At 35.9% G+C, this 18,822-nt stretch overlaps 10 non-coding genes across 10 annotated transcripts; all 10 read left to right on the top strand.

The window, feature by feature from the left end:
• Positions 1–1,342: 1,342 nt before the first annotated feature.
• TRNAI-UAU (transfer RNA isoleucine (anticodon UAU)) lies at positions 1,343–1,435 on the top strand. Its single transcript is given in 2 exon segments — positions 1,343–1,380; positions 1,400–1,435. It is a non-coding gene; the product is annotated as a tRNA-Ile (tRNA).
• Positions 1,436–3,153: 1,718 nt separating this feature from the next.
• Positions 3,154–3,246, top strand: TRNAI-UAU (transfer RNA isoleucine (anticodon UAU)). Its single transcript is given in 2 exon segments — positions 3,154–3,191; positions 3,211–3,246. It is a non-coding gene; the product is annotated as a tRNA-Ile (tRNA).
• An 802-nt stretch (positions 3,247–4,048) lies between these two features.
• Positions 4,049–4,141, top strand: TRNAI-UAU (transfer RNA isoleucine (anticodon UAU)). The gene is given in 2 exon segments: positions 4,049–4,086; positions 4,106–4,141. It is a non-coding gene; the product is annotated as a tRNA-Ile (tRNA).
• A 2,608-nt stretch (positions 4,142–6,749) lies between these two features.
• TRNAI-UAU (transfer RNA isoleucine (anticodon UAU)) lies at positions 6,750–6,842 on the top strand. The gene is given in 2 exon segments: positions 6,750–6,787; positions 6,807–6,842. It is a non-coding gene; the product is annotated as a tRNA-Ile (tRNA).
• A 1,721-nt stretch (positions 6,843–8,563) lies between these two features.
• TRNAI-UAU (transfer RNA isoleucine (anticodon UAU)) lies at positions 8,564–8,656 on the top strand. The gene is given in 2 exon segments: positions 8,564–8,601; positions 8,621–8,656. It is a non-coding gene; the product is annotated as a tRNA-Ile (tRNA).
• A 3,502-nt stretch (positions 8,657–12,158) lies between these two features.
• TRNAI-UAU (transfer RNA isoleucine (anticodon UAU)) lies at positions 12,159–12,251 on the top strand. The gene is given in 2 exon segments: positions 12,159–12,196; positions 12,216–12,251. It is a non-coding gene; the product is annotated as a tRNA-Ile (tRNA).
• Positions 12,252–14,849: 2,598 nt separating this feature from the next.
• On the top strand, positions 14,850–14,942 carry TRNAI-UAU (transfer RNA isoleucine (anticodon UAU)). The gene is given in 2 exon segments: positions 14,850–14,887; positions 14,907–14,942. It is a non-coding gene; the product is annotated as a tRNA-Ile (tRNA).
• Positions 14,943–16,152: 1,210 nt separating this feature from the next.
• TRNAI-AAU (transfer RNA isoleucine (anticodon AAU)) lies at positions 16,153–16,245 on the top strand. Its single transcript is given in 2 exon segments — positions 16,153–16,190; positions 16,210–16,245. It is a non-coding gene; the product is annotated as a tRNA-Ile (tRNA).
• Positions 16,246–17,055: 810 nt separating this feature from the next.
• TRNAI-UAU (transfer RNA isoleucine (anticodon UAU)) lies at positions 17,056–17,148 on the top strand. Its single transcript is given in 2 exon segments — positions 17,056–17,093; positions 17,113–17,148. It is a non-coding gene; the product is annotated as a tRNA-Ile (tRNA).
• Positions 17,149–17,955: 807 nt separating this feature from the next.
• Positions 17,956–18,048, top strand: TRNAI-AAU (transfer RNA isoleucine (anticodon AAU)). Its single transcript is given in 2 exon segments — positions 17,956–17,993; positions 18,013–18,048. It is a non-coding gene; the product is annotated as a tRNA-Ile (tRNA).
• The last annotated feature ends 774 nt before the right edge of the window (positions 18,049–18,822 follow it).

An 18,822-nucleotide genomic window follows, 5' to 3' on the forward strand; every position in this document is an offset into this window, starting at 1 on the left:
GCCCTCCTAAGCCAGGGGGTCCAAGTCCCATATGGGGTGGAAGTCATTACAGCAAGTGTCTCATCACTAGAGTTGATATTTTATCCTTGCTTCAACTGTAAAACAGTCTTGCAGTGTTTAGCTTGTAAAAAATGACCACAGAGCTAAAATATGACATTAATTATGATAACATTGTTGTTGTTGTTGTTTTTTAAACCTTTTCTATCACCGTGGACAGCTTATTCAAGTGCCATCTGGCATGCATGTTCCTTTGTTGCTCATCATTCATCACCAAAAATGATTTTCTTTTTCAATTCTTATGACTGTACTTATTGTATTGAATAAAATCCACATCTAACATAACCAATTAATGCTGCGAAGTGCTCCAGTGGTGCAATTTGTCAGTGCACGGTACTTATAAGACAGTATCTGTTGAGCAATGCAGAGGTTGTAAGTTCAAGCCTCACCTGGAGCATCTTTGTATACTGTTTTTTTTTTCCTTTTCTTATGTCATTAGTCATTGATTATAAACTGCTACCGTAATATTTGATATGATATTACAAAGGATGGAAGAAAGAAAGAAAAAACACAAACATGATTGTGCATTTAAGTTGTCAGCACACATCTGCTTTGGTTCAAATGCACTGCATATCTTCCTTCAGTCAGCCAACAAAACAGCAATGGAAAAGATTAACATACTGTTGGTAAAGCAGTTGCATCAAATTGATTTTCTGCAATATAGCATGATAATCCATACTGACAGCTCTGGATAGTACCAGCACATTTCTTGCTGGACTTGGCAATGCAAAGAACACTGTAAACAGCTTAACTTTTCTTCAAAAATAAATAATTGACTATTAAAAACCTATCAGTCTTAAATAAGGACATCAGTAAGCACCACTGGCATAATGGATAAGGCACTGTTCTCCTAAGCCAGTCGTTGTGGGTTTAAGTCCCGTCTGAGTTGGAAGTCATTACAGCAAGTGGCATAATGGATAAGTCACTGCCCTCCTAAGCCACGGGGTCCAAGTCCCATATGGGGTGGAAGTCATTACAGCAAGTGTCTCATCACTAGAGTTGATATTTTATCCTTGCTTCAACTGTAAAACAGTCTTGCAGTGTTTAGCTTGTAAAAAATGACCACAGAGCTAAAATATGACATTAATTATGATAACATTGTTGTTGTTGTTTTTTAAACCTTTTCTATCACCGTGGACAGCTTATTCAAGTGCCGTCTGGCATGCATGTTCCTTTGTTGCTCATCATTCATCACCATAAATGATTTTCTTTTTCAATTCTTATGACTGTACTGATTGTATTGAATAAAATCCACATCTAGCATAACCAATTATTGCTGCAAAGTGCTCCAGTGGCGCAATTGGTCAGCGCGCGGTACTTATAAGACAGTATCTGTTGAGCGATGCCGAGGTTGTGAGTTCAAGCCTCACCTGGAGCATCTTTGTATACTGTTTTTTTTTTCCTTTTCTTATGTCATTAGTCATTGATTATAAACTGCTACCTTAATATTTAATATGATATTACAAAGGATGGAAGAAAGAAAGAAAAAACACAAACATGATTGTGCATTTAAGTTGTCAGCACACATCTGCTTTGGTTCAAATGCACTGCATATCTTCCTTCAGTCAGCCAACAAAACAGCAATGGAAAAGATTAACATACTGTAGGTAAAGCAGTTGCATCAAATAGATTTTCTGCAATATAGCATGATAATCCATACTGACAGCTCTGGATAGTACCAGCACATTTCTTGCTGGACTTGGTAATGCAAAGAACACAGTAAACAGCTTCACTTTTTCCTCAAAAATAAATAATTGACTATTAAAAACCTAACAGTCTTAAATAAGAACATCAGTAAGCACCACTTGCATAATGGGTAAGGCACTGTTCTCCTAAGCCAGTGGTTGTGGGTTTAAGTCCCGTCTGAGTTGGAAATCATTACAGCAAGTTTTTCGTCACTAAAGTTGATATTTTATCCTTGCTTCAACTGTAAAACAGTCTTGCAGTGTTTAGCTTGTAAAAAATGACCACAGAAGCTAAAATATGACATTAATTATGATAACATTGTTGTTGTTGTTTTTTTAAACCTTTTCTATCACCGTGGACAGCTTATTCAAGTGCCATCTGGCATGCATGTTCCTTTGTTGCTCATCATTTATCACCAAAAATGATTTTCTTTTTCAATTCTTATGACTGTACTGATTGTATTGAATAAAATCCACATCTAGCATAACCAACTAATGCTGCAAAGTGCTCCAGTGGCGCAATTGGTCAGCGCACGGTACTTATAAGACAGTATCTGTTGAGCAATGCCAAAGTTGTGAGTTTCAGCCTCACCTGGAGCATCTTTGTATACTGTTTTTTTTCCTTTTCTTATGTCATTAGTCATTGATTATAAACTGCTACCTTAATATGTAATATGATATTACAAAGGATGGAAGAAAGAAAGAAAAAACACAAACATGATTGTGCATTTAAGTTGTCAGCACACATCTGCTTTGTTTCAAATGCACTGCATATCTTCCTTCAGTCAGCCAACAAAACAGCAATGGAAAAGATGAACATACTGTTGGTAAAGCAGTTGCATCAAATTGATTTTCTGCAATATAGCATGATAATCCATACTGACAGCTCTGGATAGTACCAGCACTTTTGTTGCTGGACTTGGTAATGCAAAGAACACAGTAAACAGCTTCACTTTTTCCTCAAAAATAAATAATTGACTATTAAAAACCTAACAGTCTTAAATAAGAACATCAGTAAGCACCACTGGCATAATGAGTAAGGCACTGTTCTCCTAAGCCTGTGGTTGTGGGTTTAAGTCCCGTCTGAGTTGGAAGTCATTACAGCAAGTGTCTCATCACTAGAGTTGATATTTTATCCTTGCTTCAACTGTAAAACAGTCTTGCAGTGTTTAGCTTGTAAAAAATGACCACAGAAGCTAAAATATGACATTAATTATGATAACATTGTTGTTGTTATTTTTTAAACCTTTTCTATCACTGTGGACAGCTTACTCAAGTGCCGTCTGGCATGCATGTTCCTTTGTTGCTCATCATTCATCACCAAAAATGATTTTATTTTTCAATTCTTATGACTGTACTGATTGTATTGAATAAAATCCACATCTAGCATAACCAATTAATGCTGCAAAGTGCTCCAGTGGCGCAATTGGTCAGCGCGTGGTTCTTATAAGACAGAATCTGTTGAGCAATGCCGAGGTTGTGAGTTCAAGCCTCACCTGGAGCATACTGTTTTTTTTTCCTTTTCTTATGTCATTAGTCATTGATTATAAACTGCTACCTTAATATTTAATATGATATTACAAAGGATGGAAGAAAGAAAGAAAAACACAAACATGATTGTGCATTTAAGTTGTCAGCACACATCTGCTTTGGTTCAAATGCACTGCATATCTTCCTTCAGTCAGCCAACAAAACAGCAATGGAAAAGATTAACATACTGTTGGTAAAGCAGTTGCATCAAATTGATTTTCTGCAATATAGCATGATAATCCATACTGACAGCTCTGGATAGTACCAGCACATTTCTTGCTGGACTTGGTAATGCAAAGAACACAGTAAACAGCTTCACTTTTTTTCAAAAATAAATAATTGACTATTAAAAACCTATCAGTTTTAAATAAGGACATCAGTAAGCACCACTGGCATAATGGATAAGGCACTGTTCTCCTAAGCCAGTGGTTGTGGGTTTAAGTCCCGTCTGAGTTGGAAGTCATTACAGCAAGTGTCTCATCACTAGAGTTGATATTTTATCCTTGCTTCAACTGTAAAATAGTCTTGCAGTGTTCAGCTTGTAAAAAATGACCACAGAAGCTAAAATATGACATTAATTATGATAACATTGTTTTTGTTGTTTTTTAAACCTTTTCTATCACCGTGGACAGCTTATTCAAGTGCCATCTGGCATGCATGTTCCTTTGTTGCTCATCATTCATCACCAAAAATGATTTTCTTTTTCAATTCTTATGACTGTACTGATTGTATTGAATAAAATCCACATCTAGCATAACCAATTAATCCAGCAAAGTGCTCCAGTGGCGCAATTGGTCAGCGCGTGGTACTTATAAGACAGTATCTGTTGAGCAATGCCGAGGTTGTGAGTTCAAACCTCACCTGGAGCATATTTGAATACTGTTTTTTTTTCCTTTTCTTATGTCATTAGTAATTGATTATAAACTGCTACCTTAATATTTAATATGATATTACAAAGGATGGAAGAAAGAAAGAAAAAACACAAACATGATTGTGCATTTAAGTTGTCAGCACACATCTGCTTTGGTTCAAATGCACTGCATATCTTCCTTCAGTCAGCCAACAAAACAGCAATGGAAAAGATTAACATACTGTTGGTAAAGCAGTTGCATCAAATTGATTTTCTGCAATATAGCATGATAATCCATACTGACAGCTCTGGATAGTACCAGCACATTTCTTGCTGGACTTGGTAATGCAAAGAACACAGTAAACAGCTTCACTTTTTTTCAAAAATAAATAATTGACTATTAAAAACCTATCAGTCTTAAATAAGAACATCAGTAAGCACCACTGGCATAATGGATAAGTCACTGCCCTCCTAAGCCAGGGGGTCCAAGTCCCATATGGGGTGGAAGTCATTACAGCAAGTGTCTCATCACTAGAGTTGATATTTTATCCTTGCTTCAACTGTAAAACAGTCTTGCAGTGTTTAGCTTATAAAAAATGACCACAGAAGCTAAAATATGACATTAATTATGATAACATTGTTGTTGTTGTTTAAGCCTTTTCTATCACCGTGGACAGCTTATTCAAGTGCCATCTGGCATGCATGTTTCTTTGTTGCTCATCATTCATCACTAACAATGATTTTCTTTTTCAATTCTTATGACTGTACTGATTGTATTGAATAAAATCCACATCTAGCATAACCAATTAATGCTGCAAAGTGCTCCAGTGGTGCAATTGGTCAGCGCGCGGTACTTATAAGACAGTATCTGTTGAGCAATGCCGAAGTTGTGAGTTCAAGCCTCACCTGGAGCATCTTTGTATACTGTTTGTTTTCCTTTTCTTATGTCATTAGTCATTGATTATAAACTGCTACCTTAATATTTAATATGATATTACAAAGGATGGAAGAAAGAAAGAAAAAACACAAACATGATTGTGCATTTAAGTTTTCAGCACACATCTGCTTTGGTTCAAATGCACTGCATATCTTCCTTCAGTCAGCCAACAAAACAGCAATGGAAAAGATTAACATACTGTTGGTAAAGCAGTTGCATCAAATTGATTTTCTGCAATATAGCATGATAATCCATACTGACAGCTCTGGATAGTACCAGCACATTTCTTGCTGGACTTGGTAATGCAAAGAACACAGTAAACAGCTTCACTTTTTCATCAAAAATAAATAATTGACTATTAAAAAAATAACAGTCTTAAATAAGAACATCAGTAAGCACCACTGGCATAATGGATAAGTCACTGCCCTCCTAAGCCACGGGGTCCAAGTCCCATATGGGGTGGAAGTCATTACAGCAAGTGTCTCATCACTAGATTTGATATTTTATCCTTGCTTCAACTGTAAAACAGTCTTGCAGTGTTTAGCTTATAAAAAATGACCACAGAAGCTAAAATATGACATTAATTATGATAACATTGTTGTTGTTGTTTAAGCCTTATTCTATCACCGTGGACAGCTTATTCAAGTGCCATCTGGCATGCATGTTTCTTTGTTGCTCATCATTCATCACTAACAATGATTTTCTTTTTCAATTCTTATGACTGTACTGATTGTATTGAATAAAATCCACATCTAGCATAACCAACTAATGCTGCAAAGTGCTCCAGTGGCGCAATTGGTCAGCGCACGGTACTTATAAGACAGTATCTGTTGAGCAATGCTGAAGTTGTGAGTTCAAGCCTCACCTGGAGCATCTTTGTATACTGTTTTTTTTTCCTTTTCTTATGTCATTAGTCATTGATTATAAACTGCTACCTTAGTATTTAATATGATATTACAAAGGATGGAAGAAAGAAAGAAAAAACACAAACATGATTGTGCATTTAAGTTGTCAGCACACATCTGCTTTGGTTCAAATGCACTGCATATCTTCCTTCAGTCAGCCAACAAAACAGCAATGGAAAAGATTAACATACTGTTGGTAAAGCAGTTGCATCAAATTGATTTTCTGCAATATAGCATGATAATCCATACTGACAGCTCTGGACAGTACCAGCACATTTCTTGCTGGACTTGGCAATGCAAAGAACACAGTAAACAGCTTAACTTTTCTTCAAAAATAAATAATTGACTATTAAAAACCTATCAGTCTTAAATAAGGACATCAGTAAGCACCACTGGCATAATGGATAAGGCACTGTTCTCCTAAGCCAGTCGTTGTGGGTTTAAGTCCCGTCTGCGTTGGAAGTCATTACAGCAAGTGTCTCATCACTAGAGTTGATATTTTATCCTTGCTTCAACTGTAAAACAGTCTTGCAGTGTTTAGCTTGTAAAAAATGACCACAGAAGCTAAAATATTACATTAATTATGATAACATTGTTGTTGTTGTTGTTGTTTTTTAAACCTTTTCTATCACCGTGGACAGCTTATTCAAGTGCCATCTGGCATGCATGTTCCTTTGTTGCTCATCATTTATCACCAAAAATGATTTTCTTTTTCAATTCTTATGACTGTACTGATTATATTGAAAAAAATCCACATCTAGCATAACCAATTAATGCTACAAGGTGCTCCAGTGGCGCAATTGGTCAGCGTGCGGTACTTATAAGACAGTATCTGTTGAGCAATGCCGAGGTTGTGAGTTCAAGCCTCATCTGGAGCATCTTTGTATACTGTTTTTTTTCCTTTTCTTATGTCATTAGTCATTGATTATAAACTGCTACCTTAATATTTATTTTGATATTACAAAGGATGGAAGAAAGAAAGAAAAAACACAAACATGATTGTGCATTTAAGTTGTCAGCACACATCTGCTTTGGTTCAAATGCACTGCATATCTTCCTTCAGGCAGCCAACAAAACAGCAATGAAAAAGATTAACATACTGTTGGTAAAGCAGTTGCATCAAATTGATTTTCTGCAATATAGCATGATAATCCATACTGAAAGCTTTGGATAGTACCAGCACATTTCTTGTTGGACTTGGTAATGCAAAGAACACAGTAAACAGCTTCACTTTTTCCTCAAAAATAAATAATTGACTATTAAAAACCTATCAGTCTTAAATAAGGACATCAGTAAGCACCACTGGCATAATGGATAAGGCACTGTTCTCCTAAGCCAGTGGTTGTGAATTTAAGTCCCGTCTCAGTTGGAAGTCATTACAGCAAGTGTCTCATCACTAGAGTTGATATTTTATCCTTGCTTCAACTATAAAACAGTCTTGCAGTGTTTAGCTTGTAAAAAATTACCACAGAAGCTAAAATATGACATTAATTATGATAACATTGTTGTTGTTATTTTTTAAACCTTTTCTATCACCGTGGACAGCTTATTCAAGTGCCATCTGGCATGCATGTTCCTTTGTTGCTCATCATTCATTTACCAAAAATGATTTTATTTTTCAATTCTTATGACTGTACTGATTGTATTGAATGAAATCCACATCTAGCATAACCAATTAATGCTGTAAAGTGCTCCAGTGGCGCAATTGGTCAGCGTGCGGTTCTTATAAGACAGAATCTGTTGAGCAATGCCGAGGTTGTGAGTTCAAGCATCACCTGGAGCATACTGTTTTTTTTTCCTTTTCTTATGTCATTAGTCATTGATTATAAACTGCTACCTTAATATTTAATATAATATTACAAAGGATGGAAAAAAGAAAGAAAAAACACAAACATGATTGTGCATTTAAGTTGTCAGCACACATCTGCTTTGGTTCAAATGCACTGCATATCTTCCTTCAGTCAGCCAACAAAACAGCAATGGAAAAGATTAACATACTGTTGGTAAAGCAGTTGCATCAAATTGATTTTCTGCAATATAGCATGATAATCCATACTGACAGCTCTGGATAGTACCAGCACATTTCTTGCTGGACTTGGTAATGCAAAGAACACAGTAAACAGCTTCACTTTTTCCTCAAGAATAAATAATTGACTATTAGAAACCTAACAGTCTTAAATAAAAACATCAGTAAGCACCACTGGCATAATGGGTAAGGCACTGTTCTCCTAAGCCAGTGGTTGTGGGTTTAAGTCCCGTCTGAGTTGGAAGTCATTACAGCAAGTGTCTCATCACTAGAGTTGATATTTTATCCTTGCTTCAACTGTAAAACAGTCTTGCAGTGTTTAGCTTGTAAAAAATGACCACATAAGCTAAAATATTACATTAATTATAACATTGTTGTTGTTGTTGTTGTTGTTGTTGTTTTTTAAACCTTTTCTATCACCGTGGACAGCTTATTCAAGTGCCATCTGGCATGCATGTTCCTTTGTTGCTCATCATTTATCACCAAAAATGATTTTCTTTTTCAATTCTTATGACTGTACTGATTGTATTGAAAAAAATCCACATCTAGCATAACCAATTAATGCTGCAAGGTGCTCCTGTGGCGCAATTGGTCAGCGCGCGGTACTTATAAGACAGTATCTGTTGAGCAATGCCGAGGTTGTGAGTTCAAGCCTCACCTGGAGCATCTTTGTATACTGTTTTTTTTCCTTTTCTTATGTCATTAGTCATTGATTATAAACTGCTACCTTAATATTTATTTTGATATTACAAAGGATGGAAGAAAGAAAGAAAAAACACTAACATGATTGTGCATTTAAGTTGTCAGCACACATCTGCTTTGGTTCAAATGCACTGCATATCTTCCTTCAGGCAGCCAACAAAACAGCAATGAAAAAGATTAACATACTGTTGGTAAAGCAGTTGCATCAAATTGATTTTCTGCAATATAGCATGATAATCCATACTGAAAGCTTTGGATAGTACCAGCACATTTCTTGTTGGACTTGGTAATGCAAAGAACACAGTAAACAGCTTCACTTTTTCCTCAAAAATAAATAATTGACTATTAAAAACCTAACAGTCTTAAATAAGAACATCAGTAAGCACCACTGGCATAATGGATGTCACTGCCCTCCTAAGCCACGGGGTCCAAGTCCCATATGGGGTGGAAGTCATTACAGCAAGTGTCTCATCACTACAGTTGATATTTTATCCTTGCTTCAACTGTAAAACAGTCTTGCAGTGTTTAGCTTGTAAAAAATGACCACAGAAGCTAAAATATGACATTAATTATGATAACATTGTTGTTGTTGTTTTTTAAACCTTTTCTATCACCGTGGACAGCTTATTCAAGTGCCATCTGGCATGCATGTTCCTTTGTTGCTCATCATTCATCTCCAAAAATGATTTTCTTTTTCAATTCTTATGACTGTACTGATTGTATTGAATAAAATCCACATCTAGCATAACCAATTAATGCTGCAAAGTGCTCCAGTGGTGCAATTGGTCAGCACGCGGTATTTATAAGACAGTATCTGTTGAGCGATGCCGAGGTTGTGAGTTCATGCCTCACCTGGAGCATCTTTGTATACTGTTTTTTTTTTCCTTTTCTTATGTCATTAGTCATTGATTATAAACTGCTACCTTAATATTTATTTTGATATTACAAAGGATGGAAGAAAGAAAGAAAAAACACTAACATGATTGTGCATTTAAGTTGTCAGCACACATCTGCTTTGGTTCAAATGCACTGCATATCTTCCTTCAGGCAGCCAACAAAACAGCAATGAAAAAGATTAACATACTGTTGGTAAAGCAGTTGCATCAAATTGATTTTCTGCAATATAGCATGATAATCCATACTGAAAGCTTTGGATAGTACCAGCACATTTCTTGTTGGACTTGGTAATGCAAAGAACACAGTAAACAGCTTCACTTTTTCCTCAAAAATAAATAATTGACTATTAAAAACCTAACAGTCTTAAATAAGAACATCAGTAAGCACCACTGGCATAATGGATAAGTCACTGCCCTCCTAAGCCAGGGGGTCCAAGTCCCATATGGGGTGGAAGTCATTACAGCAAGTGTCTCATCACTAGAGTTGATATTTTATCCTTGCTTCAACTGTAAAACAGTCTTGCAGTGTTTAGCTTATAAAAAATGACCACAGAAGCTAAAATATGACATTAATTATGATAACATTGTTGTTGTTGTTTAAGCCTTTTCTATCACCGTGGACAGCTTATTCAAGTGCCATCTGGCATGCATGTTCCTTTGTTGCTCATCATTCATCACCAACAATGATTTTCTTTTTCAATTCTTATGACTGTACTGATTGTATTGAATAAAATCCACATCTAGCATAACCAATAAATGCTGCAAAGTGCTCCAGTGGCGCAATTGATCAGTGCATGGGTCTTATAAGACAGTATCTGTTGAGCAATGCCGAGGTTGTGAGTTCAAGCCTCACCTGGAGCATCTTTATATACTGTTTTTTTCCTTTTCTTATGTCATTAGTCATTGATTATAAACTGCTACCTTAATATTTAATATGATATTACAAAGGATGGAAGAAAGAAAGAAAAACACAAACATGATTGTGCATTTTAGTTGTCAGCACACATCTGCTTTGGTTCAAATGCACTGCATATCTTCCTTCAGCCAGCCAACAAAACAGCAATGGAAAAGATTAACATACTGTTGGTAAAGCAGTTGCATCAAATTGATTTTCTGCAATATAGCATGATAATCCATACTGACAGCTCTGGATAGTACCAGCACATTTCTTGCTGGACTTGGTAATGCAAAGAACACAGTAAACAGCTTCACTTTTTCCTCAAAAATAAATAATTGACTATTAAAAACCTAATAGTCTTAAATAAGAACATCAGTAAGCACCACTGGCATAATGGATAAGTCACTGCCCTCCTAAGCCACGGGGTCCAAGTCCCATATGGGGTGGAAGTCATTACAGCAAGTGTCTCATCACTACAGTTGATATTTTATCCTTGCTTCAACTGTAAAACAGTCTTGCAGTGTTTAGCTTGTAAAAAATGACCACAGAAGCTAAAATATGACATTAATTATGATAACATTGTTTTTGTTGTTTTTTAAACCTTTTCTATCACCGTGGACAGCTTATTCAAGTGCCATCTGGCATGCATGTTCCTTTGTTGCTCATCATTCATCTCCAAAAATGATTTTCTTTTTCAATTCTTATGACTGTACTGATTGTATTGAATAAAATCCACATCTAGCATAACCAATTAATGCTGCAAAGTGCTCCAGTGGTGCAATTGGTCAGCACGCGGTATTTATAAGACAGTATCTGTTGAGCGATGCCGAGGTTGTGAGTTCATGCCTCACCTGGAGCATCTTTGTATACTGTTTTTTTTTTCCTTTTCTTATGTCATTAGTCATTGATTATAAACTGCTACCTTTGTATTTAATATGATATTACAAAGGATGGAAGAAAGAAAGAAAAAACACAAACATGATTGTGCATTTAAGTTGTCAGCACACATCTGCTTTGGTTCAAATGCACTGCATATCTTCCTTCAGTCAGCCAACAAAACAGCAATGGAAAAGATTAACATACTGTTGGTAAAGCAGTTGCATCAAATTGATTTTCTGCAATATAGCATGATAATCCATACTGACAGCTCTGGATAGTACCAGCACATTTCTTGCTGGACTTGGTAATGCAAAGAACACAGTAACCAGCTTCACTTTTTCCTCAAAAATAAATAATTGACTATGAAAAACCTAACAGTCTTAAATATGAACATCAGTAAGCACCACTGGCATAATGGGTAAGGCACTGGTCTCCTAAGCCATTGGTTGTGGGTTTAAGTCCTGTCTGAGTTGGAAGTCATTACAGCAAGTGTCTCATCACTAGAGTTGATATTTTATCCTTGCTTCAACTGTAAAATAGTCTTGCAGTGTTCAGCTTGTAAAAAATGACCACAGAAGCTAAAATATGACATTAATTATGATAACATTGTTTTTGTTGTTTTTTAAACCTTTTCTATCACCGTGGACAGCTTATTCAAGTGCCATCTGGCATGCATGTTCCTTTGTTGCTCATCATTCATCACCAAAAATGATTTTCTTTTTCAATTCTTATGACTGTACTGATTGTATTGAATAAAATCCACATCTAGCATAACCAATTAATCCAGCAAAGTGCTCCAGTGGCGCAATTGGTCAGCGCGTGGTACTTATAAGACAGTATCTGTTGAGCAATGCCGAGGTTGTGAGTTCAAACCTCACCTGGAGCATATTTGAATACTGTTTTTTTTTCCTTTTCTTATGTCATTAGTAATTGATTATAAACTGCTACCTTAATATTTAATATGATATTACAAAGGATGGAAGAAAGAAAGAAAAAACACAAACATGATTGTGCATTTAAGTTGTCAGCACACATCTGCTTTGGTTCAAATGCACTGCATATCTTCCTTCAGTCAGCCAACAAAACAGCAATGGAAAAGATTAACATACTGTTGGTAAAGCAGTTGCATCAAATTGATTTTCTGCAATATAGCATGATAATCCATACTGACAGCTCTGGATAGTACCAGCACATTTCTTGCTGGACTTGGTAATGCAAAGAACACAGTAAACAGCTTCACTTTTTTTCAAAAATAAATAATTGACTATTAAAAACCTATCAGTCTTAAATAAGAACATCAGTAAGCACCACTGGCATAATGGATAAGTCACTGCCCTCCTAAGCCAGGGGGTCCAAGTCCCATATGGGGTGGAAGTCATTACAGCAAGTGTCTCATCACTAGAGTTGATATTTTATCCTTGCTTCAACTGTAAAACAGTCTTGCAGTGTTTAGCTTATAAAAAATGACCACAGAAGCTAAAATATGACATTAATTATGATAACATTGTTGTTGTTGTTGTTTAAGCCTTTTCTATCACCGTGGACAGCTTATTCAAGTGCCATCTGGCATGCATGTTTCTTTGTTGCTCATCATTCATCACTAACAATGATTTTCTTTTTCAATTCTTATGACTGTACTGATTGTATTGAATAAAATCCACATCTAGCATAACCAATAAATGCTGCAAAGTGCTCCAGTGGTGCAATTGGTCAGCGCGCGGTACTTATAAGACAGTATCTGTTGAGCAATGCCGAAGTTGTGAGTTCAAGCCTCACCTGGAGCATCTTTGTATACTGTTTGTTTTCCTTTTCTTATGTCATTAGTCATTGATTATAAACTGCTACCTTAATATTTAATATGATATTACAAAGGATGGAAGAAAGAAAGAAAAAACACAAACATGATTGTGCATTTAAGTTGTCAGCACACATCTGCTTTGGTTCAAATGCACTGCATATCTTCCTTCAGTCAGCCAACAAAACAGCAATGGAAAAGATTAACATACTGTTGGTAAAGCAGTTGCATCAAATTGATTTTCTGCAATATAGCATGATAATCCATACTGACAGCTCTGGATAGTACCAGCACATTTCTTGCTGGACTTGGTAATGCAAAGAACACAGTAAACAGCTTCACTTTTTCATCAAAAATAAATAATTGACTATTAAAAAAATAACAGTCTTAAATAAGAACATCAGTAAGCACCACTGGCATAATGGATAAGTCACTGCCCTCCTAAGCCACGGGGTCCAAGTCCCATATGGGGTGGAAGTCATTACAGCAAGTGTCTCATCACTAGAGTTGATATTTTATCCTTGCTTCAACTGTAAAACCTTCTTGCAGTGTTTAGCTTGTAAAACATGACCACAGAAGCTAAAATATGACATTAATTATGATAACATTGTTGTTGTTGTTTTTTAAACCTATACTATCACAGTGGACAGCTTATTCAAGTGCCATCTGGCATGCATGTTCCTTTGTTGCTCATCATTCATCACCAAAAATAATTTTCTTTTTCAATTCTTATGACTGTACTGATTGTATTGAATAAAATCCACATCTAGCATAACCAATTAATGCTGCAAAGTGCTCCAGTGGCGCAATTGGTCAGCGCGCGGTACTTATAAGACAGTATCTGTTGAGCAATGTCGATGTTGTGAGTTCAAGCCTCACTTGGAGCATCTTTGTACACTATTTTTTTTCCTTTTCTTATGTCATTAGTCATTGATTATAAACTGCTACCTTAATATTTAATATGATATTACAAAGGATGGAAGAAAGAAAGAAAAAACACAAACATGATTGTGCATTTAAGTTGTCAGCACACATCTGCTTTGGTTCAAATGCACTGCATATCTTCCTTCATTCAGCCAACAAAACAGCAATGAAAAAGATTAACATACTGTTGGTAAAGCAGTTGCATCAAATTGATTTTCTGCAATATAGCATGATAATCCATACTGAAAGCTCTGGATAGTACCAGCACATTTCTTGTTGGACTTGGTAATGCAAAGAACACAGTAAACAGCTTCACTTTTTCCTCAAAAATAAATAATTGACTATTAAAAACCTAACAGTCTTAAATAAGAACATCAGTAAGCACCACTGGCATAATGGATAAGTCACTGCGCTCCTAAGCCAGGGGGTCCAAGTCCCATATGGGGTGGAAGTCATTACAACAAGTGTCTCATCACCAGAGTTGATATTTTATCCTTGCTTCAACTGTAAAACCGTCTTGCAGTGTTTAGCTTATAAAAAATGACCACAGAAGCTAAAATATGACATTAATTATGATAACATTGTTGTTGTTTTTTAAACCTTTTCTATCACCGTGGACAGCTTATTCAAGTGCCATCTGGGATGCATGTTCCTTTGTTGCTCATCATTCATCACCAACAATGATTTTCTTTTTCAATTCTTATGACTGTACTGATTGTATTGAATAAAATCCACATCTAGCATAACCAACAAAACCTGCAAAGTGTTCCAGTGGCGCAATTGGTCAGCGCGCGGTACTTATAAGACAGTATCTATTGAGCAATGCCGAGGTTGTGAGTTCAAGCCTCACCTGGAGCATCTTTGTATACTATTTTTTTTCCTTTTCTTATGTCATTAGTCATTGATTATAAACTGGTAGCCTTAATATTTAATATGATATGACCACAGAAGCTAAAATATGACATTAATTATGATAACATTGTTGTTGTTGTTGTTTTTTAAACCTTTTTTATCACCGTGGACAGCTTATTCAAGTGCCATCTGGCATGCATGTTCCTTTGTTGCTCATCATTCATCACCAAAAATGATTTTCTTTTTCAATTCTTATGACTGTACTGATTGTATTGAATAAAATCCACATCTAGCATAGCCAATCAATGCTGCAAAGTGCTCCAGTGGCGCAATTGATCAGCGTGCGGTATTTATAAGACAGTATCTGTTGAGCAATGCCGAGGTTGTGAGTTCAAGCCTCACCTGGAGCATCTTTGTATACTGGTTTTTTTTCCTTTTCTTATGTCATTAGTCATTGATTATAAACTGCTACCTTAATATTTAATATGATATTACAAAGGATGGAAGAAAGAAAGAAAAACACAAACATGATTGTGCATTTAAGTTGTCAGCACACATCTGCTTTGGTTCAAATGCACTGCATATCTTCCTTCAGCCAGCCAACAAAACAGCAATGGAAAAGATTAACATACTGTTGGTAAAGCAGTTGCATCAAATTGATTTTCTGCAATATAGCATGATAATCCATACTGACAGCTCTGGATAGTACCAGCACATTTCTTGCTGGACTTGGTAATGTAAAAAAACACAGTAAACAGCTTCACTTTTTCCTCAAAAATAAATAATTGACTATTAAAAACCTTACAGTCTTAAATAAGAACATCAGTAAGCACCACTGGCATAATGGATATGTCACTGCCCTCCTAAGCCACGAGGTCCAAGTCCCATATGGGGTGGAAGTCATTACAGCAAGTGTCTCATCACTAGAGTTGATATTTTATCCTTGCTTCAACTGTAAAACAGTCTTGCAGTGTTTAGCTTGTAAAAAATGACCACAGAAGCTAAAATATGACATTAATTATGATAACATTGTTGTTGTTGTTTTTTAAACCTTTTCTATCACCGTGGACAGCTTATTCAAGTGCCATCTGGAATGTATGTTCCTTTGATGCTCATCATTCATCACCAAAAATGATTTTCTTTTTCAATTCTTATGACTGTACTGATTGTATTGAATAAAATCCACATCTAGCATAACCAACTAATACTGCAAAGTGCTCCAGTGGCGCAATTGGTCAGCGTGCGGTACTAATAAGACAGTATCTGTTGAGCAATGCTGAGGTTGTGAGTTCAAGCCTCACCTGGAGCGTCTTTGTATACTGTTTTTTTTTCTATTTCTAATGTCATTAGTCATTGATTATAAACTGCTACCTTAATATTTAATATGATATTACAAAGGATGGAAGAAAGAAAGAAAAAACACAAACATGATGGTGCATTTTAGTTGTCAGCACACTTCTGCTTTGGTTCAAATGCACTGCATATCTTCCTTCAGTCAGCCAACAAAACAGCAATGGAAAAGATTAACATACTGTTGGTAAAGCAGTTGCATCAAATTGATTTTCTGCAATATAGCATGATAATCCATACTGACAGCTCTGGATAGTACCAGCACATTTCTTGCTGGACTTGGTAATGCAAAGAACACAGTAAACAGCTTCACTTTTTTCAAAAAGAAATAATTGACTATTAAAAACCTATCAGTCTTAAATAAGGACATCAGTAAGCACCACTGGCATAATGGATAAGGCACTGTTCTCCTAAGCCAGTGGTTGTGGGTTTAAGTCCGGTCTGAGTTGGAAGTCATTACAGCAAGTGTCTCATCACTAGAGTTGATATTTTATCCTTGCTTCAACTGTAAAACAGTCTTGCAGTGTTTAGCTTGTAAAAAATGACAACAGAAGCTAAAATATGACATTAATTATGATAACATTGTTGTTGTTGTTTTTTAAACCTTTTCTATCACCGTGGACAGCTTATTCAAGTGCCATCTGGCATGCATATTCCTTTGTTGCTCATCATTTATCACCAAAAATGATTTTCTTTTTCAATTCTTATGACTGTACTGATTGTATTGAATAAAATCCACATCTAGCATAACCAACTAATGCTGCAAAGTGCTCCAGTGGCGCAATTGGTCAGCGCGCGGTATTTATAAGACAATATCTGTTGAGAGATGCCGAGGTTGTGAGTTCAAGCCTCACCTGGAGCTTCTTTGTATACTGTTTTTTTTCCTTTTCTTATGTCATTAGTCATTGATTATAAACTGCTACCTTAATATTTAATATGATATTACAAAGGATGGAAGAAAGAAAGAAAAAACACAAACATGATTGTGCATTTAAGTTGTCAGCACACATCTGCTTTGGTTCAAATGCACTGCATATCTTCCTTCAGTCAGCCAAAAAAACAGCAATGGAAAAGATTAACATACTGTTGGTAAAGCAGTTGCATCAAATTGATTTTCTGCAATATAGCATGATAATCCATACTGAAAGCTCTGGATAGTACCAGCACATTTCTTGTTGGACTTGGTAATGCAAAGAACACAGTAAACAGCTTCACTTTTTCCTCAAAAATAAATAATTGACTATTAAAAACCTAACAGTCTTAAATAAGAACATCAGTAAGCACCACTGGCATAATGGATAAGTCACTGCGCCCTCCTACGCCAGGGGGCCCAAGTCCCATATGGGGTGGAAGTCATTACAGCAAGTGTCTCATCACTAGAGTTGATATTTTATCCTTGCTTCAACTGTAAAACAGTCTTGCAGTGTTTAGCTTGTAAAAAATGACCACAGAAGCTAAAATATGACATTAATTATGATAACATTGTTGTTGTTGTTTTTTAAACCTTTTCTATCACCGTGGACAGCTTATTCAGGTGCCATCTGGCATGCATGTTCCTTTGTTGCTCATCATTCATCACCAAAAATGATTTTCTTTTTCAATTCTTATGACTGTACTGATTGTATTGAATAAAATCCACATCTAGCATAACCAACTAATGCTGCAAAGTGCTCCAGTGGCGCAATTGGTCAGCGTGTGGTACTAATAAGACAGTATCTGTAGAGCAATGCCGAAGTTGTGAGTTCAAGCCTCACCTGGAGCGTCTTTGTACATTGTTTTTTTTTCTATTTCTAATGTCATTAGTCATTGATTATAAACTGCTACCTTAATATTTAATATGATATTACAAAGGATGGAAGAAAGAAAGAAAAAACACAAACATGATGGTGCATTTTAGTTGTCAGCACACATCTGCTTTGGTTCAAATGCACTGCATATCTTCCTTCAGTCAGCCAACAAAACAGCAATGGAAAAGATTAACATACTGTTGGTAAAGCAGTTGCATCAAATTGATTTTCTGCAATATAGCATGATAATCCATACTGACAGCTCTGGATAGTACCAGCACATTTCTTGCTGGACTTGGTAATGCAAAGAACACAGTAAACAGCTTCACTTTTTTCAAAAATAAATAATTGACTATTAAAAACCTATCAGTCTTAATTAAGGACATCAGTAAGCACCACTGGCATAATGGATAAGGCACTGTTCTCCTAAGCCAGTGGTTGTGGGTTTAAGTCCCGTCTGAGTTGGAAGTCATTACAGCAAGTGTCTCATCACTAGAGTTGATATTTTATCCTTGCTTCAATTGTAAAACAGTCTTGCAGTGTTTAGCTTGTAAAAAATGACAACAGAAGCTAAAATATGACATTAATTATGATAACATTGTTGTTGTTGTTTTTTAAACCTTTTCTATCACCGTGGACAGCTTATTCAAGTGCCATCTGGCATGCATGTTCCTTTGTTGCTCAACATTTATCACCAAAAATGTTTTTCTTTTTCAATTCTTATGACTGTACTGATTGTATTGAATAAA

This window comes from Pseudophryne corroboree, unplaced genomic scaffold (assembly GCF_028390025.1).
Source record: "Pseudophryne corroboree isolate aPseCor3 unplaced genomic scaffold, aPseCor3.hap2 scaffold_897, whole genome shotgun sequence".
Taxonomy (NCBI): domain Eukaryota; kingdom Metazoa; phylum Chordata; class Amphibia; order Anura; family Myobatrachidae; genus Pseudophryne; species Pseudophryne corroboree.